Source organism: Cupressus sempervirens, chromosome 11, assembly GCF_028749045.1.
Source record: "Cupressus sempervirens isolate cs-2001-9-10 chromosome 11, ASM2874904v1, whole genome shotgun sequence".
Lineage (NCBI taxonomy): Eukaryota > Viridiplantae > Streptophyta > Pinopsida > Cupressales > Cupressaceae > Cupressus > Cupressus sempervirens.
Window position 1 is genome coordinate 611,944,286 of NC_143128.1, and position 26,400 is coordinate 611,970,685.

Below are 26,400 nucleotides of genomic sequence, written 5' to 3' on the forward strand. Positions count from 1 at the left end.
TAATTATTAAATCAATATGATTTAATGAATAAGAAAAATGTTATTACTCTAAAAAACCCCTTAAGATAAACTTAGGGATTACCTAAAAATGTAGAAACTACTACTGAAAGTAAATTTGGATCTCAACAACAAGGCTTGATGAGATACCCAAGCACAACCAAATATCTAAAAAGAGGAGAATTAGAAAAAATGACATGGAAAAAAACCTACTCTAAAAAGAAATGGAAAGAATGTTCTAGAAGATAGGAACAAAAGGATGATAATGAAGAACATCACTAAAGAATGAAGTTACAAATAATGCCAAGTTGTTGATCTAAAGAACCTCCACTACATAGAACATGAGTAGGTAGAGAAAACTAAGTCTGAAGAGATGATCAATCAAAGATGGAAGGTATCTTCATAGCCTAAAAAAATAGGAATGAAAGAATATCTATATGGTAAATGATCCATCTCACTAAAATGTATAGGTATCTAGCCACTCCAATAGCCTAATACATAGGATCAAATACTAAATACATAGCTCACTCCATCGAACCAAGAGAGAAATAGAACCAGCATAACCCCTCCATAATTTTGAGAGGTAAGACATGAAGACTGAAAATAAATGCAATAACTCTTGCAGAAAAAAAAAGGAACATCAAGAGTGCAAAAGAAGTACAAACACCTATAATGGCACATGTCATCAACACATCATGAGGCTAATGTCATGGAAGGAACACTCATTTGACAAAGGAAGATGGTGAATATGGACAACATGAACCCCCCAAAGCACTTTATAATGTAGTGCAAGTATAGTAAAACACAAAGATGTGCAAGATCCTAAAATGCAATAGAGTGACACTTTATCTTAGTGAATTTGTAAAAATACAAGAAAGGGATGTCAAAAAAGATCAAAAGAGACATGTAAGGATGATACAATAGATAGTATAACCCATGAAAAATCATATGAAAGAATAAAATTGATCCCTAAAACTAAAAAAACCAAGATATCCATTTGAATGTAGAAAATTATAAAATTGAATGGGACATGCCTAGAGAAAAATTTAGAAAATTGAATGTCTCAAAACATGTCTTCTAGAGTGCAAAATAGAACTCAAGAATTTGACAAAAAAAGTGGGTCACCAAATAGAATCAAACTTCCAAATAAAATAAACCATCATGATGGTCTTGGAACCAGCTTTTCGGCGATATCTCATTTATGAAAAATGAAGTTCATAAGAGCAAGTTATGACCAAAAAATACATGTAGGTCAAAAAAGTGCTAGAAGGGCAAAACAATTTTTTTTACCCTCATGGGATCTCTACCAAAATGTATTAGAAAGTGTGTCCAATAGTACTAAAAATTACCTCAAGAAGCATTCTGATTTCATACAAAATTTTCTTGATTTGCATGCAAAAAATCCCAATTTGCATGCCAAAAAAATCTCATTCTTTTGTGCCAAAAATTAAAAAAATGTCAACTTTTGAAATGTACCCAATCTAGTAGCAATATTATTTTGGGTTAAATTCCAACTGTATCCAAATTGGACAGATTTTATATGAAAACAGGGGCTTTTGTGTGCGCTCACCTCAACGGTGATGTCTGTTTGGGCTCAAAGTGACCCAAAAATCAATGACCCCCTAGATGCAATACAAAATAACTCTAAAAAATGAAACTATCTAAAAAAAAGCACAGATTTGAATGTCAAGCAAAACTTTTCATAAATAGAATAGAGGCATGAAGATCTAGAGCTCTAATACCATGTTGAAGTTAATGAAAGATCAACCCCACAGCTCTCAGGAATCACTTGCAAGAAAACACCTATCACAAAAAGAGAGAAGCAAAAGCTACAGAGTCTAGGATTGCCAAATCCATAGATGAGACATTCTTGATGATTCAAAAGAGAGATTGCTATAATCAAAAGTGAATGAATTAATACAAAGAAAGATCATCCTTTTAAAAGGAGATTGAAACCCTAATAGGAATCTATCTTAGGTTGCATTAGAATAATTAATAAAAGAACTAATTATTATATGCCTCAACTTTAGCTTAATTAAACTAGAGATATTAAGTGACTTAATAATTAAATCAACATAATTTAACTAATAAGAAACCAACTTTATTACTCTAACAATTTTTTATGTGATAATGATTCATGGTTAGTCTTGTGATAATATTTAAATATTTTCTATAATGATTATAGTCAGAATTATGATGATATTTTTTGTTATTATAGATACTTACCCCATACTTACATGTGTATGGTGCATGTGTCTTTTTTAAATTTCTAAATATCATGACTATTGTGGTTGAGGGAGGGAGTTGTAGTCACCTACTAGTTGGGATCTACACAATGTACCACTCCTTGTCATTGCATGTTTAGTTTAGATATATATGCATGTGTAGATGCTTGGCTTATGTAGGTTGCAAGTACTAGGTATCAACTTCCCTCAATTGTCATGATGAGCATACCCTATCATAGTATCTCAATGGTAAAAGAGGGGGAGATAGTTTTCAATTCTAAATCCCAACCCTGGACTATTTGTCCTATGTTAAAGGACAAGTATCTAATTTCTCCTACCTTTTGAATTCATCTAAGTGACTTAAATTCAATGACCTACCCTTTAGTTTGTTTGATTTATTTGATTTGTCAAGCTTACATGTTCTTGTGTTGTCGCTATGGGTCTTATAGTGTAGATGATTATCCAATGGGATTAAATTGATAATTTAATCAAGAACCTAACTAAGGGTAACATTATGATCTTTTATTTAATCAATTTTGAAATTAATTCAATAACAACATTAGAAAAACTTATCATTAAAATAAAATAATAAAATAAAACATTGAATAATTAATATAGTGCATATAAATAATTTTTGTAAATCAAATTAATTTTAGAAAGGAGATATATTCAAAATTTAGAAGTTCCTATTTTATTGTCTAAGTGAAGTGGAATCTTGTTTTAGATAGGAAGATAAGCCTCCTTCTTTGGTCAGAGTTATGTTTAGAAACACAAAACCCTATCTATGAGTTAGAAATCTATATAAGAGGCTTTGGGGTTCATTTTTAGAGAGAAGGTTTTTGCAAACAAATTTTTTGTGAGCTCAAGGAACCCATTAGTTTCAGATTGAGCATCAGATTTGGGTGAGAGTTGTAGAAATTTGTTGTGATTTTCTTTTTCTTATGTTTTCCATTTCCTTTGTCTTCTTCATGAATGCCATGTGTGGATTCTCTCACTTTTTATTTCTAGGGTTATTACGGGGGTTTAATAAAGACTTTTATTTTGACATTTGGGTAGATTAGGTTCTTTTTGGGAAAGTACCAGATCTTTGACAAGCATAGGTTTAAATACCAGGTATGAATGCATTATTTAAAAAAATTAAACAATAGAAATATATATATAATAAATTTCTGGGAGGTGGGTGGTCAAACCCCACCCCCACACATGGTGCCTTGGCTGCCATGAGTAGTCCAAAGACTATCATGAACAACTCAAGGTTGTCACAGACAGTCCATGGCTACCTTGGTAGGTAGTCCCTAATTGAGACTATTAAGTTTAAAAAAAAAAAAAATTAAATGTTTTTAGGTTAGTATTTTTAGGTTTTAGGTTTAGTATTTTTTTAATATATGATTCATTTTATATTATATGTTTTTTTTAATAAATAAAATTAATAAGGGAGAATTTAAATAGTTATTTATATATGTATTTGATTAAAAATTAATTTAAATTTTGTTTCAGTTTTTATTATTATAATATTTTCTCTTAGATTCCTTAAAAGATTAAATAATGATAAAATTAGTTAAAAATTGAAAGATTTATTTGATTAGATGTTTATATTTATAATATTTTGTTTATTATATTTAAATATTCTATGATTTATATGAACTGTGTTAGATGGAAATATATAAACTTAGTTTTGAAAATGATTTCCTTGAAAGTATATTGAAATTGAAATGAATAGTTAATTACACTTATTTCAAATTCTTGTAGAGATACTATGTCCTATTTTTGTGATGGGTTAATTGGGAAACATATTGATTGTCAACTAGAACTAGTTACCAGTGATTACCAGATGTGAGAGTAATGGGTCTTCTATCAGACTTCAAATTTGTGTTCTTTTATAGCAAAATCCTATCTTTTATACAAGTTCATGTACTGTGATACTTTCAACTCTTGGGTTATGATCTTTTCTCAATTCCAGTTACTCCTTGAGAAATGATGTAATTTTGGTGACTTTTTATATGTTTTATTTGTTAGTCTAGGGTAGGTTATCTTGATGCATGTTAGGAAGTGGCTTACAATAGGGGTTAGAGCCCTAAAGAGGCTTCTTGGGTAACCCATTGTAGGTGGTCTAAATAAGTCGTAACATTCAAATTAATGGGGTTAAAAGTAATTAACAAGAGTTAGTGTGTTCTTCTTCCATACCTCAAGTGCTAGTACAGACTAGGATGGGAGTAGAGAGGATTCTTGGTTGCAACCTTGCTACATTTAATATAGCTTGTCTACATGAAAGGACACTAATGGCACATAGAGTCAATAGGGGGTTGGAGTCTTTAGAAGACTATCAATGTAATCTTAGAGTTGACTCATGTGATGACACTTGCCCATATACATGCTAGGTTTCCTACACATCTTGTTTCCTACACCATAAAGCTTATTATTAATCTGCTAATTAAAATTGTGGTTGACGTGTAGATATTTTTATCTACAGATCACATATGGACATACACTAAAGATTATTTTTAGAGAAGGTTTTAAAATTGAATTCAAAATGTTGTATCTTCTTTCAAACCTCTATACAGGTGTGAAGATGGTCTAAGGTTCAATTGTTAAAATAAATTGTCATTCATAAATGATCAAGGAATTGAATAGATATTTAAATGTATTTGGATGATTTCATTGAAAGATGAAGACAACATGATAGTTGCAAGCTTCAAGATATTTATTTAGAGATGCAGAAATGAAGGAAAAATAGTTATTTCATTTCTGCAATGTTGAAAAAATGTTAGTTTTTTTTGGTTTGAAAATTCAGTATATGTTTATTGTCCCACAAGGAAAGTTAGCTTTACCTTTAGATTGTTGAAGTAGAAATTATTGTTAAAAATGTAGATTGTTTTCATCATTTTAAGTATATAAGATGTTCTTGTATAGGTTATTGGTGATGCTAAATTAAAAGATTTGAAAAATAGACTAGCATTCTAATGTGTATGATAACAAACATAAAACAATAATGTAGGTGAAATTTTTTTTTGAAAGTGAAAACAAAAATTCTAAACAACAAGACACACAAACACAAGAGATTTATTGTTGTTCACCACAAATTGTGGCTACATCCACATTAAGAGCAGAAGAATTTTACTAATGTGAAAATAAATTCATGTTTACAATAGATGAAATCAACATATATATATATATATATATATATATATATATATATATATATATATATATATATATGTATGTATCACAAATGATCAACTAAAAAAACCCAAGTATTTGGAAGGGAAGCCAAGTGACTGTTGGGCTTCACTCACTTAACAATCTCCCACCCAAAGACAATGGATGCTTCAATTGATCACCCATTCCCCTACCCTACATGTTGAATTACTTCTTTTTAACAAGGCCAAGAGAAGTCCTAGGAGACTCGAACTGACTTGCTTCTTTTTAACAAGGCCAAGAGAAGTCCTAAGAGATTTGAACTTCTCCTTGGCAAGAACCTTCATCAACATGTCCACTAGATTGATCTTTGTGTCAATTTTGGAAACTTTTAATTTTCCTTCTATCACATATCAAACATAGTGATCATGCTTGTCAATATGTTTTGATTGACATTGAGAGGAGTGGTAATGAGCCATAAAAATTGCACTCTGACTATCAAAAAATAAGGTATATTTTTCTTGTTGCCAATGTAGATCATTGAACAAGTGTTGTAACCAAAAAATCTCTTTAGCAGCTTTGAAAACAGCCAAGTATTCAACTTCAATAGAAGAAATAGAAACACAAAGTTGCAACCTTGAGGCCCAACTAATGGTAGCCTTGGAAAATATGTAAGCATAGCTAGTAGTAGACCTACATTTTTCTTGATCTCTAGCAAGATTAGAATCAGTGAATCCTTGCAACTGAACTTGATTTCTACAAAAACATAATGCATAATCAGAAGTATCCTTGGGGTATCATAATATATAATTAATCACTTCCCAATGAGGCTTTCTAGGATCGCTCATGAATCTACTCACCACTCCACCACATGAGCAATATTGGGGTATGCAGAAACCATAACATACACATGCTATCAACTATTGATTTATAAGGAATGTTATTCATAAATTCCTTTTATTCTTATATTTTGGGACACAAATTAGAAATTAGATGGAAGTGAGGGCCAAGAGGAAAAGGGACAATTTTTTCATCTGTCATAGCAAACCTCTCTACAACTTTGCCAATGTATGGTAGATGCATGGTTTTCATTTACACCTAGTCAATTTTTGCATTTTTCATACCAAACCACATAAAATAGGAGAATGAAAAACTCACCAATACAAAGTCTTTTATAGTAGATGCATGGTTTTGATTCACACTGGGTGAAGTTTTGTTCAACGATGAACCGATTAAATTTAATGTACCACTTCCTTGGAGCTTGCTTAAGCCCATACAAGCTATGCTTCAACCGACTATAGAGATGCTCTTTTTCTCTTTCAAAAATTCCTTTAGGTTGTTCCATGTACAATTCTTCATTGATTTCACCATGTATAAAGGTTGTGCACCAAGTTGTGGTTCAAAAAAGGGATGTGGACACGTTTTTTCTGAAATCAACAATTTATGAACTTCAACAAGAATTTGAAGATAGTTACACTCAAAATTTTAAGATATGACAAAAACAAAAGTAGCAGTCCTTTCAATCTAGTTTTTAAACTACTAATTTTTTTTCCAAAAATAGTTTAGTTTTAGGTCCTCAAAAAAGAGGGCCATAGAAAGTGGTACTGTTTATTCCAAAAAAACATAACACAGTACAAAGTGTGGCCCCCCCTAAAATTTTACCATTTTTTTTTAATTCTTTAATCGCTCCAGTCAAAAGTTACTTAACACTACATAGTTTATCCCATATTTTTTGGGTAATTTTATAATGCATATTTTATTTTTTATGAATCTTTTAACTAGACACATCTCAAAAACATGAAATATATAGGTGCTCCACCCGTAAATGATTGAAAACTAATCTAAAATCAAAACTTCTTTTTTTCCAAGTGTATAGAATGGAGTCTAATTTCTAAAAACCTAAGTTGTGGAAAAATTTGATGAATGAGCTAAAATGTACAGCCCAATTAGTACATGTTGGTTTTTGACAAGAAAATGGACATATATTGAAAAGAAATGATAGATGAAAGGCTTGAAATAGTTCAAATAAAAAATAAATTATATGGTTATATAGCTAACATAGAGACCTACAATATCATGTAACTGATCTTATCGATGCTCAACCACGAGGAATCTTGAAGGAGAGCACATAAGAAAAATTAATCATTTTTTGTATGTTTTATAGCAAAACATGTCTCAGACTAGTTTATAGACTCCAAAACTTTGGGTTGGATCCCCAAGGCATAACCAAGCCTTATGCTTGGTAGAATGCAAAGGTTTGAATAACACGTATGCCCTATAATGCATGCACCGGATAGCCTACACATTCAATTTAAAGCTTTTTAAATTTGGGTCTCAATAGCACATGCATGCACTATTGAGACCTAAATAGTGCATAGAGAGGGAAGAAGAGAGGCAAAGCAAGAGCGAGAGAGAGAGGTGTGTGTGTGGGTGGGTGTGTGTGTGTGTGTGTGTGCGCGTGTGTGTGTGTGTGTGTGTGTGTGTGTGTGTGTGTGTGTGTGTGTGTGTGTGAGAGAGAGAGAGAGAGAGAGAGAGAGAGAAGAGAGAGAGAGAGAGAGAGGATGGGAGAGGGGAGTGAGAGAGTAGGGGATGGGAGAGAGAGGAAGTGAGAGAGAGTAGGGGTGCAGAGAGAGTACAAGATGGGAGATAGAGGAAGTGAGAGAGACAGTATCAGATGGCAGAGAGAGATTGAGAGTAGGGGATGGGAGAGAGAGTACAGAATGGGAGAGAGAGAGGAGGAGGAAGAGGAGAATGAGAGTGTGTGTGAGAGAGAGTAGGGCATGGGAGAGAGTGTGAAAGTGTGAGAGAGAGAGTAGGGGGTGGGAGAGAGAGAGAGTAGAGAGGGAGAGAGTGAAGAGAGAGAGAGACAATAGGTGGTGGGAGGAGGGAGAGAGGGGGGGATGGGAGTGTGTGAGAGAGATCTAGAGAGTAGGGGATGGGAGAGGAGAGAGAGAGGGTGGGTGGGAGTGTGTCAGTGTGTGAAAGAGAGAGAGTATGGGATGCGAGAGAGAGAGAGAGAGAGAGAGGGATGGGAGAGAGAGTGGTTGTGGGAGAGGGAGTGGGAGAGGGAGAGAGAGGGGCGAATGGGAATGTGTGTAAGAGAGAGAGTAAGGGATGGGAGAGAGAGGAAATGTGAGAGAGAGTAGGGGTGGTAGAGAGAGAGTACAGGATGGGAGAGAGAGATTGAGAGTAACGGATGGGGAGAGAGAGTCGGCGATGGAAGATAGAGTGGGAGAGGGAGAGTGAGAGAGAGAGAGGAGGATGAGAGTGCATGGTGTGTGAAAGAGAGAGAGTAAGGAATGAGAGAGGGGGAGAGAGAGAGTAGGGTAGTGGCAGAGGGAGTGGGAGAGGGAGATAGAGGGGGGATAGAAATGTGTGTGTGTGTGTGTGTGTGTGAGAGAGAGAGACGAGAGAGATAGAGTGAGAGTAGGGATGAGAGAGAATGTGAAAATGTGAGAGAGAGTAGGGGTGGCAGAGAGAGAGAGTAGAGAGGGAGAGAGAGAGTGAAAAAGAGAGTAGGTGGTGGGAGAGGGAGTGGGAGAGGGAGAGGGGAGTGAGATATAGAGTAGGGGATGGGAGAGGGGAGTGAGAGATGGGGGGATGGGTGTATGTGTGTGTGAAAGAGAGACAGTAGGGGATAGGAGAGGGGAGAGAGAGAGATAGAGAGAGTACAGAATGGGGGAGAGAGAGAGAGAGAGAGTGGAAGAGGGAGAGGGAGAGAGGGGGGGGGATGGAGAGTGTGAGATGTGAGAGAGATTAGAGGTGGAAGAGAGAGAGTAGGGGATGGGAGAGAGAGAGTGAGAATGGGGGATGGGAGGAGAGAGGTAGAGAGGGAGAGGGAGAGAGAGATGAGAGAGAGAGAGGATGAGAGAGAGAGAGAGAGAGAGAGTAGGCAGTGGGAGAGGGAGTGGGAGAGGGAGAGAGAGGGGGGATGGGAGTGTGTGTGAGAAATTTAAAGAGTAGGGGATGTTAGAGGAGAGAGAGGGGGGTGATGGGAGTGCGTGGGTGTGAGAAAGAGAGAGTAGAGATGGAAGAGAGAGAGAGAGAGAGAGAGAGAGAGAGAGAGAGAGAGAGAGAGAGAGTAGAGAGAGAGAGAGAGAGAGAGAGAGAGTCAGGGATGGGGGAGAGAGAGTAGGCGATGGAAGAGGGAGAGGGAGACAAAGGGGGGAAGAATGTGGTGTAAGAGAGAGAGAGAGAGAGAGAGAGAGAGAGAGAGAGAGAGAGAGAGAGAGAGAGTAGGGGATGGGAGAGAGAGAGTGAGAGTAGGAGATGGGAGAGAGACTAGAGTAGAGAGGGAGAGAGGAGTGTAAGAGAGAGATAGTAGGCGGATGGGAGAGAGAGTGGGAGAGGGAGAGAGGGGGGGATGGGAGTGTGTGTGAGAGATCTAGAGAGTAGTGGATGGGAGAGGAGAGAAAGATGGGGATGGGAGTGTGTGTCTGTGAAAGAGAGAGAGTAGGGGATGGGAGAGGGGAGAGAGAGAGAGAGAGTAGTGGGATGGGGACGAGAGAGTAGGTAGTGGGAGAGGGAGAGAGGAGGGAATGGGAATGTGTGTAAGAGAGAGAGAGAGAGTAGGGGATGAGAGAGAGTGTGAGAGTGTAAGAGAGAGTATGGGATGCGAGAGAGAGAGTGAGATTAGGGGATGAGAGAGAGTGAGAGAGAGAGTAGGATGGGAGGAGAGTGAGGAGAGAGAGTAGGGGATGGGAGAGAGAGGAGAGAGAGTAGGGGATGGGAGAGAGAGCATAAAGAGGGAGAGAGGGAGTGAGAAAGAGATAGTAGGCAATAGGAGAGGGGGGAGAGAGAGGGGGATTGGAGTGTGTTAGATATCTAGAGAGTAGGGGATGGGAGAGGAGAGAGAGAGGGGGGGGTGGTGTGTGTGTCCTGTGAAAGAGAGAGTAGGGATGGGAGAGGGGAGAGAGAGAGTAGCCCGACAGAGAGAGAGAGAGTAGCAGGTGGGAGAGAGAGAGTACGTGGTGGAGAGAAAGTGGGAGAGGGAGGGAGAGAGAGAGAGAGAGAGAGAGTAGGTGGTGGGAGAGGTAGTGGGAGGGGGGAGAGACGAGGGGGGATGGGAGAGTGGTGTAAGAGAGAGAGTAGGGGATGGGAGAGAGTGTAAGAGAGTGAGAAATAGGGGGGTGAGAGAGAGAGAGAGAGAGCGGGATGGGCGAGAGAGAGAGAGAGTGAGAGTAGGGGATGGGAGAGAGTGTGAGAGAGTGTAGGTGGATGGGAGGGAGAGAGAGAGAGTAGAGAGGGAGAGAGAGAGGGGATGGGAGTGTGTGTGAGAGATCTAGAGAGCAGGGGATGGGACGAGGAGAGAGAGAGTGAGAGAGAGAGAGAGAAGGGGATGGGGAGACCTGAGAGAGGGTGAGAGAGAGTAGGGGAGTGAGAGAGAGTGAGAGAGAGAGTAGGAAGTGGGAGAGGGAGTAGGAGAGAGAGAGAGAAAGAGAGAGTAGGGGATGGGGGGGAGAGAGAGAGAGTAGGTGGTGGGGAGAGGGAGATAGAGAGAGGGGGGATGGGAGTGTCTGTGTGAGGAGAGAGAGAGTAGGGGATGGGAGAGAGGAGAGGGTGAGAGAGAGTAGGGGATGGGAGAGAGACTAGGGGTGTGAGAGGGAAAGGGAGAGAGAGAGAGAGAGAAGGCGATGGGAGAGGGGAGAGAGTAGGGAGAGAGAGAGAGAGTAGGGGATGGGAGAGGGGAGAGAGAGAGTAGCCTGAGAGAGAGAGAGAGAGAGAGGGGGGGGGGGGAATAAGAGTGTGTGAAACAGAGAGTAGGGGATGGGAGAGGAGAGAGGGTGATAGAGAGTAGGCGGTGGGAGAGGGAGAGCTAGAGGGAGAGAGAGAGAGAGAGAGAGAGAGAGAGAGAGAGAGAGAGAGATAGAGAGAGAGAGAGAGAGAGAGAGAGAGAGAGAGTAGGGGATGGAAGAGGAGATAGAGAGTAAGAGAGAGTAGGGGATGGGAGAGGGTAGAGAGTGAGAGAGTAGGGGATGGGAGAGAGAGAGTGAGAGAGAGTATGTGATGAGAGAGGGAGAGTGAGCCAGAGTGTAGGGGATGGGAGAGGAGAGAGAGGAGAGAGAGTAGGTGATGGGGCATGGTGGGATAGGGGGAGATGTGTTTTGACATAGTGTGTACGCTTTGGGTCAAAAATGGTCAAAAAACAAGTTTGGGTCCCTTTTGATCCATATTCTACTTTTTGTTTGTTATGCATTTTGTTGTTCCAATAGAAAGCACGAGTTTCAAGCTATTGGAAGTTAGCAAACAATATTTGAAGATTTTTTGAAGCTAGCAAACACCAAATTCAATCATTGGATTGAATTTTTGAATATTCTTTCTATAGAAAGGTTAGTGCAGTCCTTTTTAAATATTGTTTGTTGATATATAGAGACAAATTTGATTATAATTTGATATGTTGTTTAATATATGGTGAATTCATTGAAATTTGTATGTTTGAATGAATTTTTTTTGAAAATGGTTAGAAATTTGGCAAGTTGTTTGATATATATTGTGTATTCATTGAAATAATTTTAATTTTTAAATGTATTTGAATGATTTGTAATTTACAAATTGTAAGTAATTTAGATGTTTGAATAATTTGACATGTAGAAATCATCATCATGCCAAGGAAGAAACCAAAAACTCAAACAAATGAAGATAGGGAGAGAGATTTGGTAATTAAAAGAGATAAAATGAAACTATTATGTCCACAAAGAAAATTGCAAAGCAATAATGAAGAATTGACTTTCAAAGAGGATCAAGAACCACCGATACAAAGAAACAAAGAAGAAGAATTGGAAAGACAAAGAGAACAAATGAGACTGTTATGCTCGAGATGACAATTGAATTGTGAAGCTACACCATCTTCCAATGTTGGAGTCATATCATCCTCTCATATTGAAGAGACACTAATTTGTAGATCCGACGATGTACACACTCCATCATGTCATGTTGAAGGCACAACATCAACATGTTAAGTAGGTGATATTCCATCTTTTGCATCTTATTGCCAAGGCACATCATCTTTGGTTCAAGGTACAAAAAACACTTAACCTTATGTTGATGTTCAAAATGTTGAGGGAATGGAAGAGATTATAACACCTTCTATAATTCATTTTAGAAGACAAAAATATTTGATTGATATTGATACTAACATTTTGAAATCAATGCCTGACAAGATTAGCAAGTGCACTTGTCAAATAAAAGTTAATCGTATGTGGAGATTATTCTTTGAATAATTAAATATTATAGGTCAATGCCAATTATTTGTTGAAATGATGATGAATTTGAAATTTAGGCCTATCATGAAGGTTCTTGGGCTAATAATGATGGACAATTCAAATGAAAAAAGCATTATAAAGAATCTAATGAGTGCTTATGACAAAGTGGGTTCTAAATCACACACCAAAGATAGTGATATCACAAGACGACTACTTTTACTGACAATAGTAAGTACCCAAATGAAGAAAGCTCAACTCATGAGATAGACAAGAAAAAAATTGAAAATTTGTAGAGGTACTCTAAGGAGAGCCATGCTAATGCATGAGAGATTGGGAGATCCAACAAAAAATGACTTATGGACATTTAGTGGTAGACTATTGCGAAAGGATAAAGAAATTAGTGAAGTTTTGAATCATTGATTGAAGATTTTTGGAAAAATAACACACATCCTTCCCCTAATTAAAGATATGTTGTAAGGAGGAGGATTGGTAGACAAAATTGCGACCCACATGCGAAACATTTTTTGAACTCAACTTATCCACAATTTTTTGCAAAATTTATTGGTATGTATCCTCAAATTTGAATAAGTCAAATATTTTTTGACATGGGTAAACCTTTTTATGTGAATTTAAATCACACGTTCACAACTTGTTCTTGTAGGATACATATTGAATTTTCTAACCATTTTGATATTTTTAGGCATATATGTGTGCTTTTGAATTTTAAGTTTGTTTTGCAAGATTGTGACATGAATGAGCCACCAAGATCTTCAAGGGAATTCATATCCAACATTTTATGTGAAATAGGGTACAACCAACAATTTTACAAGACATCATGCTTGGATGGTACATGCTTATTTTGTGGTTCTTTGCAACTTTTATCAACTTGTGAACATATAGATAGTACACATGCAATTGGAAATGAAATAGTAGATTATAGAAAATTTAAGACAGTGACATATGCTCTAAAAGATGGGAAACAAGGTAAAAGATGTGATTTAGTCACTAAAAATATTCCAGTGTATGAGTTCATGAAGATTTTTTGTGAAAAGATTGTTTACGAGTATGCAAGGCATACACATAGAGCTCGATGGCTGGATTTGCAATTCAAGTTGTGCAAGGATACGTTTCTACTGGATGCAATTGTTTTGCTTGTAGACTTTGCAAAGAACTACACACTACAACCACAAAATGAGATGCAAGCAAAGTATTATACTTCTCAATAGGTTTCCATATTTTCTCACATAACATTCATGCATTCACCTACAATTATAGTGGATGATTGGATGATTTTGAGGGAGTACCATTTTTACATTAGCGATGATTGATCACATTCTACGAAGTTTGTACATGGTTTTTTTCAAATATTTTATGGAGATTTGGCTAATAGGGGCATAACATATCATAAGGACATTATTTGGTCAAACAAATGTGCATCTCAATTCAAGAATGCACAGATGTTCTATTGGTTGAGCAAGATACACAGGTTGTGTAGAATTCAGTATATGTGGAATTTCATAGAGACTGGTCATGGAAAGGGAGAGCATGATGGTGCAAGCACGTGCATCAAAAGAGCCTTAGCTCATAGAAAACTAAAGTAAAAAGATGGAGCAATATTGACAGATGCAAAATCCATCATCCAATGGTGTAATGCTACAATGGGTCTAGGTAAGGAAGGCGAGTCTACGATTCATAGATTTTTTTGGTTGATAGATAATACTAACATTGCACCATATGAGGATTGTTGCACACTAATATGATCCAGTGAGTTGCACTCTTTTAGAAGCTCTGATGCAGGTTCATGGAGTATCCGCACACAAAAAATGGCATGCTATTGTCCATCATGTGCAAAGAAAAATTGAGATGACTGTGAGTCAACTGAATGGGTGCACAAATGGGATATGTGAGTTTTGGACCCAATTGACACCTATTGTCCCCCACAAGCACTAAAAATTGTAGAGATGGATTTGTCTATTGACTTTGACCACTTGTTTGATCTAGTAAAACTTGGTAATATATATATATATATATATATATATATATATATATATATCTTTTTAATTTCAATGTGTAACTTTATAATTTTTACCTAAGTATTTTTTGAACTAATGACCGCATTTTGTACATTTGTCACTGTAGGCCATATTTTTTCTATTATTGCACCTGAAGACAATGAAGAAGGGATAGATTATTATTTGTGTAATTGTCTCCAAGCCAAACAAAAATCGGATCACTCAGTTATAGATGGTGAAGGTTTAGAGTACCATATTGGTGTAGTGGTTGTAACTGGCACATGGCGTAGACGATATTCTATGAAGAACCCTAACTTGTGGTTATTTGAGGATTGGCAAACAAAGAGGAAGATTCTTCATTATTCAAACCTTGTTGTTGCATCAAATGTCCACTTGATAAAATATGGTGGAAAACCACATAATAAGATTCTTTGAAAAGTTCATGAGCCAGACCACAAGGCAATACTTGAGACATTAAAATGTAGATCAGATCTAGTTGGTTCATTAGATTGAATAGGGAGCGAGGGAGAGAGAGAGAGTGATCAATTGGATCCAAATACAATGTTGCAACCTCTCCCTCAAGACTATCCACATGATAAGGTGGATATTGTTATTATGTGTAAGTGATGAGATAGGTTTAAATCACAAATTTTATGTTCTGATTTGTTTAAAATCTAGATACATTATTTGAATTTATATTAGATTCTTTAATAGGACCCATTTTTAGATTAGTCATTTGAATAAGTGAAAGTTTCAAATTTGTTGTTTAGATCAAAATGTAATGAAAGAACATGAAAATTGTTAGAATGTGAATGCTTTGTGATGTAAAGTCATGATTATGTGTGTGTAACCAAAAAATTCAAACTGGCAAAAGCAAGGATACAATGGGAGAAGTTTCCAAAACTCATCAAACCATTCAGTAAGCTGCTTGATCATTGATAGAAGCTTAAACAAATAATTATTTACATTTGGAACATTTTTACCAATAATGATATAATGACTAACATTCTGTTATCTTTTATTTGTTTTGTCATCTATAATTATTTTAGATAAACTTGAAAACAAATTTATTTTTTGAATCATAAACTGATAAAACATATCTTATAAATTTTTTAGATGTTGTCTATTTGGAGGCATTAAGACCAAAGTGTATGATCTTTGGTTCACTCTTGGTCACAAGATTCAATTTTTTAGCATATGTATGGGTTCGAGGGTCAAATCCTTTAAGGATGACCATTAGGATGTTATGTTTGTTCACTCTTAGTCTCAAGATTGCAAGGTTGTGATTGTGTGGACGAATCCACACCCTTAAGGATAATCATAGGTGGTTGATCACTATTTAGGATTTAGGTATAGGACATGATGGTTGTGCAATTATGTTCATTTAAAACTCAATATTCACAATTTTGACCTCTTGAAAAAACTTGTTTTTGTGGATGGAGCTACATTATGTGCACAATTACATAAAATGCTTATTTGTGATTATATCTTTGAAGATTTAGCTCGAGATGGGAAATTGATTCAAGGATGGTGATGATGATACTTGTTTCTTAACACAAAAGCTCTCAAAAAAGGCTAGGCTTCTTCCAAGCCTACCTAAGCATAACATGTGCTATCCCTTTCAATTCTCTAAAGTTAGAGACAAAGTGAATGGCCTATTCCTTGTGCCACTTTCACCTATTCTAGTTCTCTCTATCTATACCTTCACAAAATCACACAAAAACCCCCTTACACCTCACCACACAACACCTCGATCACCTTGCACCTAAAAAATATTTATCAACACCATCTCCCTATAATCTTCCAAAGGAATTAAGTCACTACCAATACAGTACCTTCGCTATTCATAAGGTTCAAGACACCTTAGAGACTTCAAAACACCAATACAAACTACTCTATCTCATAGCCTACCTTCGAATGTAGGTTAAAACTAAAATTCCTTAAATCATCTACCAATACTAAATGTAGATTCTAATACCTTTTACTACACATTTTTTTTTTCAATTCCAAAATCTGAGATTCTGACTTGCTTATTCAAGCATATAATGCAAAGGCTTAGAACTATGCTATTAGGTATACAATCTTCACTCAAACTATGACTCTTAACAACCTCAATCAACTATACCAAATGAACTTATATACTTCATTACCTCATTAAAGTCTTTCAAATTGCTAATGTTTGGCTCCCAATTATTGAGGAGATCTTTAAACTGTCAAACCCTTATATTGATGAGAATTTTATTGTTGATTACTATGGTTGTCTTCTAAGCTCCAATATCCTACCTTTCCTTCTCTTTCAAATGATTCTTTATTGTCTTATGAACAAAAGAAATCTCCCAACAAGCATGCAGACCACACACCAACTTCTACCACATTTTCTTCATTTTCAAATTACTAATTCACTATTAATGTATGCAGCAGCAAGTAACTTGTTGATTTATGAGCATCTCCCTTACAAGGAACAAGTTAAGGTGTTAACTTAGTAAGAATAAAAACTAGAAGAACCATGGAAACCATTAATACCTTCCACTATCTCCACAAATGAGAATATGCAATCATTATCACACCATATTCTAAAAAATTATAGAATTTACTATCCAAACAATGAGTAATGTATTACTAGTAATAAAATTTAATGATAACATGCAAATGTTCTATCAACCACAAAAGTAGTATGCTCCTCACCATAAATAGGAAACTTTAAAGATCATCATAACCACAAATTCCTAAGAGAGGATAGAAGGACTATAATCTAAATGTCGATATAGCAACATTATTACACCAAAATACTGATTTCTATTTCACAACTATATACAAAACACTTTGTTTCTCTTCTCCAAAAATTCTCCCCTTCACTCTATATCTCTCTCAATATGAGATTACATTTATTTATATCCTAACATGACTCTTTACCTTCCTAAGAAGTTCTAATAATATGAATGATTATTCATCTTAGACTACACTTTCTCAATTTTACACAATTTGTTGATTGTACTTTTTATCAATTTTACACCTTTTCCATATTTTTCATTTAAAGTTCTAATATACTTTCCTAGGTACCTTAAAATATTTATCATCATATTATAATATCTTAATACTATCATATATTCCATTTATGCCTTTGCATGGCATTTTTCCACTTTTTATTCACTATGACTCATAACACTTAAAACATGACATTGGTCAACATGACCTTAATTTGAACACCTAATAACATGACATGAAACAACTAATTCATAATCTATCAAGACTCAAGCCATACTCAATAAGATTCACAATTACATGGGAGATGGTCAGAGTGCCCTATAACAAATATTCTTATTGAAGGCATGGAATTTAAACAAAAATATTAGGTTGATGGATGTCTTCGATTGCCAAGGTGTAGGATGGTGCAAAGTTGAGAAGAAATGATGGTGGCATTTATTCATCAAACCTTGTATACAATGATTTTTAAAGATCTCATTACAACCAACTAACTATAAAATAGTCAAAGAGAAGAGTAGACATGATTGTAGTCAGTGAATTTCACATTTGGAATTTGAATTTTTGAGGAGTTTGAAGGCATTTTAGAATGAGAATAAACAAAAATCAGATTTTGGACAAAATTAAAGACTTCAAAAATCACAAATTCAAGCCTAAAGAGGTATAAACTTGCAGATCTAGGAAAGAAAATTAGAATATAAGAAAATATCACACAAGTATTTATGTGGTTAACTCAATTTCTATTTCTACTCTTAGCATTTCATTTCATGTGGTATAGAATTTTTAAGCATGTACTTGATGATAAGAATAGATGACCATCAGTCCATCCTACTCTCTCGCTACACAAATATTGAGTTGTGGAGAGAGATAGAACCAAACCTTGTGGTTAGACAAAGAAGTTGGTCCAAGACATTGTTTTTATTTAAGTTGCTCTATTGTTATGAAATGGGCAGATGTTCACTATAATTTGTCAATATTTGGATTTTGATCTTTAATTGCTAGTAATTTGGTGGATGAATTCTCTGTACAACTAGGTAGTATATTAGTTAATTTGAAGATGCTGCTAAAATAATAGTTTTTCTCACAAGTTGAAATCAACTTGAAAGAATAGGGAAACCAAGATTATGGATTCCAATAGGAGAGTTTCCTTGGTCTTGGTAGTCAAGATTTAGGAGCATGCAGATGGTCTAGAATCTAGTGAGAGGCATTTCAATGAACTTAGCTACAAGTAAGAGATTTGAAGAGAAATGAATTTGTTCAAGACTAAATCATGACCTTTGATTTCCATAGGAGTGCATAAATACTAAATCATTAACAACCAGATAGTAGTATTTGGATGTTGATGATTGAATTTTTTTATTATGCCTATAAAAACTTCAAACCACTACCAAAAGCCTTCATACACTTAGCATCAACTTTCAGATCAGAAAGGTCATCATCCACCCCTTATTCTTCTATACTGTACTTGCAAAATGTTAAGAAATTGCACTAAAATGGGTATATTTTATTGATTTGAAAGGAATTTTACAATTGGATCTACCCTTTTTGTCCATTTTCAAACAATGTCTAGAAATTTAATTAGTAAATCCTTGAGAAATTTGTCATTCTTCTTCCATATAGCTTTAGGTCACTTTTCTTGGCAAATCTTATATCTAGTTGTAACTAGCATGAAAGAAGATACAATAATTCAATAGGATAACTAGAATAGATTTAATTTTCAAACTAGGTTAGTAATATTTTCACTTTTCCAAAGTGATGATGTAAAAAGAGAAAAAATGCATAAAATGTTGTTCTCTTATATAAAATGCTATCCTCTTGCATTTTTCTCCACATTTTTCCATAACATCAAGAAAAAAATTTGAAGATTAGGATACCCATTTTTCTTCTCTATAATATATCAAAAGATGATGTATGGTTTTTTTGGACCAAGTCTCTGGTGTTACCCTATGGGCCACTTTTTAGACATATAACCCCTCCATTTACAAAGGAACTATATGGAATAATTATTCCCCAACCATACAACTTGGTAAATTATCTTAATATCATCCTAAAGTGAGGATTATTCAATTGGATTGAACCCATCAACTCTCTATATGTGCTTTTTATGAAACCCTTGACAAATAAGGCCAAAAACTAGGGCCTCTTCGTATTTGACTAAGAAATCACTTCCAGGACCTATTAGTTGATCCTACACCATGTTTATGGTGATTAATTTGACTCTTTTACATAAAACCATGACCTTCTTTAGGTAGATCTCTCGCTGCTATACCTATGGTATCAAATTTGATGCAGAGTCTACAACCACAATCTACCACCACGTCCTATAGTGCCTAGAAATACCCAACCCACTGCAAGATGCCAAGAAAAGTTACCAACCTCTTCCCAATGTTGACCTCTATCTTTCCAAGTGGACTCCAATTCTCCAAGGGCTTACCCTCTCTCTAGGGTTCACAACAAATGGAAAATTAGAGAAAATTCTTTCAAGGGTTTAAAAAAAAGACTTTTTTTATTATCATACTTAGACCCATCCCACTAGGATTCATCCACTTTCAAGGTTCAAACACCACCAATAGACCTAGTTCCCAAATCTAGGCCTAGGAATCCTAGTAAGTCTATTTCTGGTTTTCAAGGGTTAACTCCCAAACTATCCAAACAAAGTGGCAAAAAAAATACATTTCTAGATACCCTTTCTAGACTCTTAAAGATCCTAAAGTCTTATGGGTCGGTCCTACTCTAGGATACCCAAACACCAACTAGGTTCACAGTCCTAATAGGCCTAATTAGGTTGGCTTTCCAAAGCAAGTTCCAAGAGATGGGGTCATAGAATCAACAGAGCCACTTGGGACTCTTCCTCACCATGCCAAAAAATAATTCCACCCTTCCCCTAGGTTAGAGCAATAAGTTTAGGAGTTCTAGACCACTTCTTTAAATCAGGGTTGAATACATGGTGATATTCAGCCTAGGGCTTGCAAGAAAAAATATAAAACCGAATTTTCTTCCCTTGAAACTTTTTCATATGTGAAAATACTCCCTTAAATTTCTTCCCACCAAAAATCAGCCTAGTCCCACCATTGGGTTGCAAGTTAGAGGTCCATGAATGCAAACTAGTCACGTTACAACACTAACCAAGCAACCCTTAGTAAAATAGTAATAACTTGAACAAATGAATAGATAAAAACTTGAAACCAAATGTATATGAAAGGTGATTCAAATACCTATCCAAAAAGACCCAAGATGTTAGGTCAATTGGACTATAGGTGCCATTATGAGGTAGAGTGCCAAATTTAACCAAGGGGTCAAAAATGAGCAATATAGGTGATTTTTCAAGGTAAAAAAGATTATTATGTTTATTAGAAGGTTATAGAGGTCCTTAGGGTCATATGGTTAATTTTTAGGTATCTAGGAGTTAAGATGTCAAAAGTTGCAAAAAATTGCAAAAGTTGTCAAAGCAAAATTACAAAAATGCTTACAACTTTGAGGGAGTTTAGGAACTGGTGAAGGGCTAAGAATTTGGAATAAGTTATTTTAGTTTTTCCAAACCTTTTCCAAGTCATATAAGTGGAATCAAGTAAAAAATGTAAAAATTGCACTTTTTATGCAAAGTTGCATTGTTGAAAGTTGTAAAAGTTGCTCAAATTTGCAATTTGGTGCAAAAAGGTTCATTAGATCAAACTATCTATTCTATTAGATCCGAGTGGCTAGGTTAAAAATATCCCCAAGCTTGTCCTATCCCATTGAGCACTCAAATATTCTCGGGCATGCCGAACAAAAACGTCCGTAAGGGTCACTAAATGCCATAGGGAAGTGATCTTTGATGGGGCATATCTTTGAGCTCGTGAGAGGTATGGATTGGATTCTAGTTCCTATAGGACCATGTTGTAGAGACCTACAATAACCTCTATCACTTTTTTGAGATCTTACTCTATTTTGATTTTGCAATGCCATCTCGAGTGATGCTAAAACTTGTACTGTTGGCTAGTACAAAGTTGCCAACTGCCAAATCTCTCTAACCTTTCGTTGTCAGATCAAACTATCTGTTCCATTAGCTCCAGGAAGTTGGGTAAAAATATCCACAAGATTTTCCCATCTTTTTGAGTGCTCAAACATTCTCAGGCATGTCGAACCAAAAGATTCCTAAGGTTCACTAAACGCCATAGGGCAGTGATCTTTGACAGGGCATATGTTAAAGCTTGTGTGAGGTATGGATGTGATTATAGTTCCTATAGGACCATGTTGTGGAGACCTATAATAACATCTCTCAATTTTTGGAGATCTTACTCCATTTTGATTTTATGATGCAATCTCGGCTGATGCTGAAACTTGTAGTGTTGGCCAGTACAAAGTTGCCAGCTACCAAATCTCTCTCACCTTTTGTTGTGGAATCAAACTATCTATTATGTTAGTCTAGATGGCCAAGTAAATCTTATCCCCAAGCTTGTCCCATCTCATTAAGAACTCAAACATTCTCGTGCATGCCGAACTGAAATGTCCCTAAGGGTCACTAAATTCCATAGTGCAGCGATCTTTGATGGGGCATATAGTGGAGCTCATGCAAGGTATGGTTGCAATTATAGTTCCTATAGGACTATATTGTAGAGATATACAATAAACTCTTTCACTTTTTGGAGATCTTGCTCCATTTTTATTTTGTGACGCCATCTCAGGTGATGTTGAAACTTGTAGTGTTGGCTAGCACAAAGTTGCCAACTACCAAATCTCACTCACCTTTCGTCATGGGATCAAACTATCTATTTTGTTAGCTCCACGTGGCTAGGTAAAACCTATCCCCAGCCTCATCCCATCCTATTGAGTGCTTGAACATTCTTGGGTATGCTAAATTGAAAGGTCTATAAGGGTCACTAAATGCCATAGGGCAACGATCTTTGACAAGGCATATCTTGGAGCTCATGCAAGGTATGGATGTAATTCTAGTTCCTATAGGACCATGTTTTGGAGACCTACAATAATGCTTCTCTCTTTTTGGAAATCTTACTCCATTTTGATTTTGTGACGCCATTTTTCATGATACTGAAACTTGTAGTGTTGGCCAGTACAAAGTTGTCAACTACAAAATCACTCTTACCTTTCGTCATGGGATCAAACTGTCTATTCCATTAGCTCCAGGTGGTTGGGTAAACCCTATTCCCAAGCTTTTCCCATCCTATTGAGCACTCAAATGTTCTCGAGCACGCTGAACTGAGATGTCCCTAAGGGTCACTAAATGCCATAGGGCAATGATATTTGACATGGCATATCTCGAAGCTTGTGCAAGGTATGGATGGGATTTTAGTTCCTATAGCACTGTGTTGTAGAGACCTACAATAACTTCTCTCTCTTTTTGGAGATCTTACTCTATTTTGATTTTGTGACGCCATCACGAGTGATGCTAAAACTTGTAGTGTTGGCTAATACAAAGTTTCCAACTGCCAAATCTCACTCACCTTTCATCGTGGGATCGAACCATCAATTCTGTTAGCTCTAGGTGGCCAAGTAAACCTTATCCCCAATATTTTCCTATCTCGTTGAGCACTCAAACATTCTCAGGCATGCCAAACTAAAAGGTCCCTAAGGGTCACTAAATGCCATAGGGCAGTGATCTTTGACGGGGCATATCTTGAAGCTCGTGTGAGGTATGGATGCAATTCTAGTTCTTATAGGGCCATGTTGGGGAGACCTACAATAATCTCTCTAACATTTTGGAGATCTTACTCTATTTTGATATATTAATGCCATCTTGGGTAATGCTGAAACTTGTAGTGTTGGCTAGTACAAAGTTGCCAACTGTCAAATCTTGCTCACCTTTCATCATGGGATTGAACTATCTATTTCATTAGCACTGGGTGGCTGGGTGAATCCTATCCCCAACCTTGTCCCATCTTGTTGAGCACTCAAATGTTCTCAGACCATAGGGCAGTGATCTTTGATAGGGCATATCTTGAAGCTCGTGCAAGGTATGGATGTGATTCTAGTTTCTATATGACCATGTTGTAGAGACCTACAATAACCTCTCTCACTTTTTGAAGATCTTACTCTATTTTGATTTTGCAATGCCATCTTGAGTGATGTTGAAACTTGTAGTGTTGGCCTATACAAAGTTGCCAACTGCCAAATCTCTCTCACATTTTTTCCTACGATCAAACTGTCTATTCCATTAGCTCCATGTGGCTAGGTAAACACTAGCTCCAACCTCATCTGATCCCGTTGAGTTCTCAAACATTCTTGGGCATGTCGAATCAAAATGTCCCCAAGAAAGACTATGGAAAGTGTTACATTTGAAGTAATGATTGGTTGGGATGTACATCATAGAATAAGGAAGACGATATTCATGAAGGGTTTTAGATAAAAGGGTACTATAATTGTTTTTAAAATGTTAATGATAATCAATGCATAATATAAAGGCATTACGAAGGAATGAGATCAAATGAAAATATTCAAGGTAACAATAGTGAGTGTGATGATCAACTTTTTAAACCTTTGTAGTAGTGTAGCCATCAATATCTCTAAAAAAGCTCTTAAATCTTTATCAAAATTCTAATTTCCATGGAAACAATGACATGGTAATAAACTTAATATTCGTGTTCATTTCTACGGCTTTGTGGTAGGGTTAAAGAAAGTGGAATCATTTCCTATGTAGATGGAATAAGTAAAAGAATGTCAAGTGGCAAAGTATGATCATGACAATCTTTAAAATCATTCTAACTTTTCTTTCAACTAAGCACAACAATAGTGCTCAATCCAAAAAAGTGAAAAAGCATATGTGAGAAGCCTATGTAGTAGTTATGTGCAAATGGAATAGAGGTGCCCAACTGAGATCAATGATTGATTAAAGTATAATGGAAAACCTCTTAAAAGCTATTTTACTACTATATCACATAGATTATCGTCATATGGTAAAAATCATGGAGAACCTTTATGGTAGAGGTATATAAGAACTAATTTAATGGATCATATGATAGTGAATTTAAAAAATAATAAGACATAGTTAGACAACAATCTTAATAAATCTAGTAACCATGTGTAATAGAATAGAAGACATTTAGTACTATTTATAGTAGGAGTAATAAATTAAAATGTTTCAAGGATCTTTTAATAAAACACCTAGTTCTGTACATGCAAGATGACTCGCAATTAAATACTAAAATGAGTTGTAAAGTTGTGAGTTAGTTCATAAAGGGATAACAATGAAGGAACAATCACAATTCTAAAGCTATGAAGAGGAGCTCCAAATGCCATTTAGGTAGTGGTAGGTTGGTACTTTGAGGAAACTTATTATCTACTCCTATTTTTTCAATGTTGAACCCTATTAGAATAAATTTACAAGTTTTACCTAGAATGAACTGAGAATTCGACAAAGGCTTTCAAATATTTTTGCATACATGTCAATGCACTACTGATATATGGTAATTTTGAGGCTACACTATATCAATATATTATTATATTGTTATGCTTAATGGTGATCTAATGAATAAGAACCTAACAAATATAGAGGTCCAAAGTTGTGCATTTGTCATAGCATTAAGGATAAGACATTGAAATAGTGAGGTTTAACCTTTGGGGAATGTGATAGTTATAACATTATGGAAATAGTAGTGTTAAAAAAGATGACAATAGGTGATCCAAAATTCATGGCCTAAATAAGAAAAGGGATTCAAAAAGATTTCAAAACAATGAAGTTCATGGTTGTCTTGTTGGTGATGTGAAAGATGATTTGTATGGTAAACAAAGCGTCAAATTCAAGAAGTTAAAGAACAAAAAGGTTTAGGAAAGTAGTTTTGGTGCAGAGCACCTGAATCTTTTTCATTTATATGTTGTAACTAGGTCTAGGGGTAGATCTAATGATCTGCCTATGACCCATCCATCTCTTAAAGAACACAAGACCGCTTTGTATGACTATAAACCTTCAGCATCATTTGGTCCTAATGGGTGATTTTTCTTTCATTTTATGTTTTTAGGGTGTTTCTAGAGGTTTGGGAACCTAATAAGGTTCTAGGGGTCAATAAAATCCAATTTGCAACACTTTCTTGCAAGTTTTTCAATATTTCTTGCTATAGCACAATAATTGCAGAAAGTTGTTAAGCAACTTTTGCAATTTTGCTAAGCAACTTTTTGTTTGAGCAATCGAATGGTCGAAAATATTAGGTGGTTGGGAAAAGTAGTTTAAAATGGCCTATATAGGCTTAGGAAATTCAAAGATGGATCAGTGGAGAAGATCCAATTGTCATATTGCTTTCAAATCAATAGAAATTGCTATGTTTCAATGCATTTTCCTGGTTTTGCAAGTATAGTACAGAACTTAAGGCCTACAAGATGAACTTTATGTACTAAAAAATTGATACTATTTATCTATGATATTTTGGATTTGGTTTGAGGTCTTTATCTATTCTCTTGCAAAAGTTATTGAATTTATTAGTCTGCTGGTCTAAGAAACCCCTAATTTCAAGTTTTGGGCATTTAAATGACCCTAACTTGTTAATCCACGGGTGGAATTCCTTCTCCACTTGCATGGAGAAAGTTAAGGGTGTATACTAAAGGATTTTTTCAGCTTTGAAATAGGAGTTGAATTTTTTGTTTTTTGGGAGCGAGCCCTAGGTCAAATATCCTCATGTATTTAACCTAGTTTTGAAAAAATTAGACCAATCAGAGTGATGTAGAGAGTTTGAAGACATGATGATCAAACAAAGTGCCCTTTTCTAAGCTATTAGAATATATTAGGAGTCGACACTTGATCCTATGCACCCATTCTTAACCACTTTCCTTGAAAACCAAGCCTAAACTAGTGAATTAGGTCTATGTACTTGGTTATGGTTATGATATGCTAGAGTAGAATTGGTCTCTACAAGTTTGGAG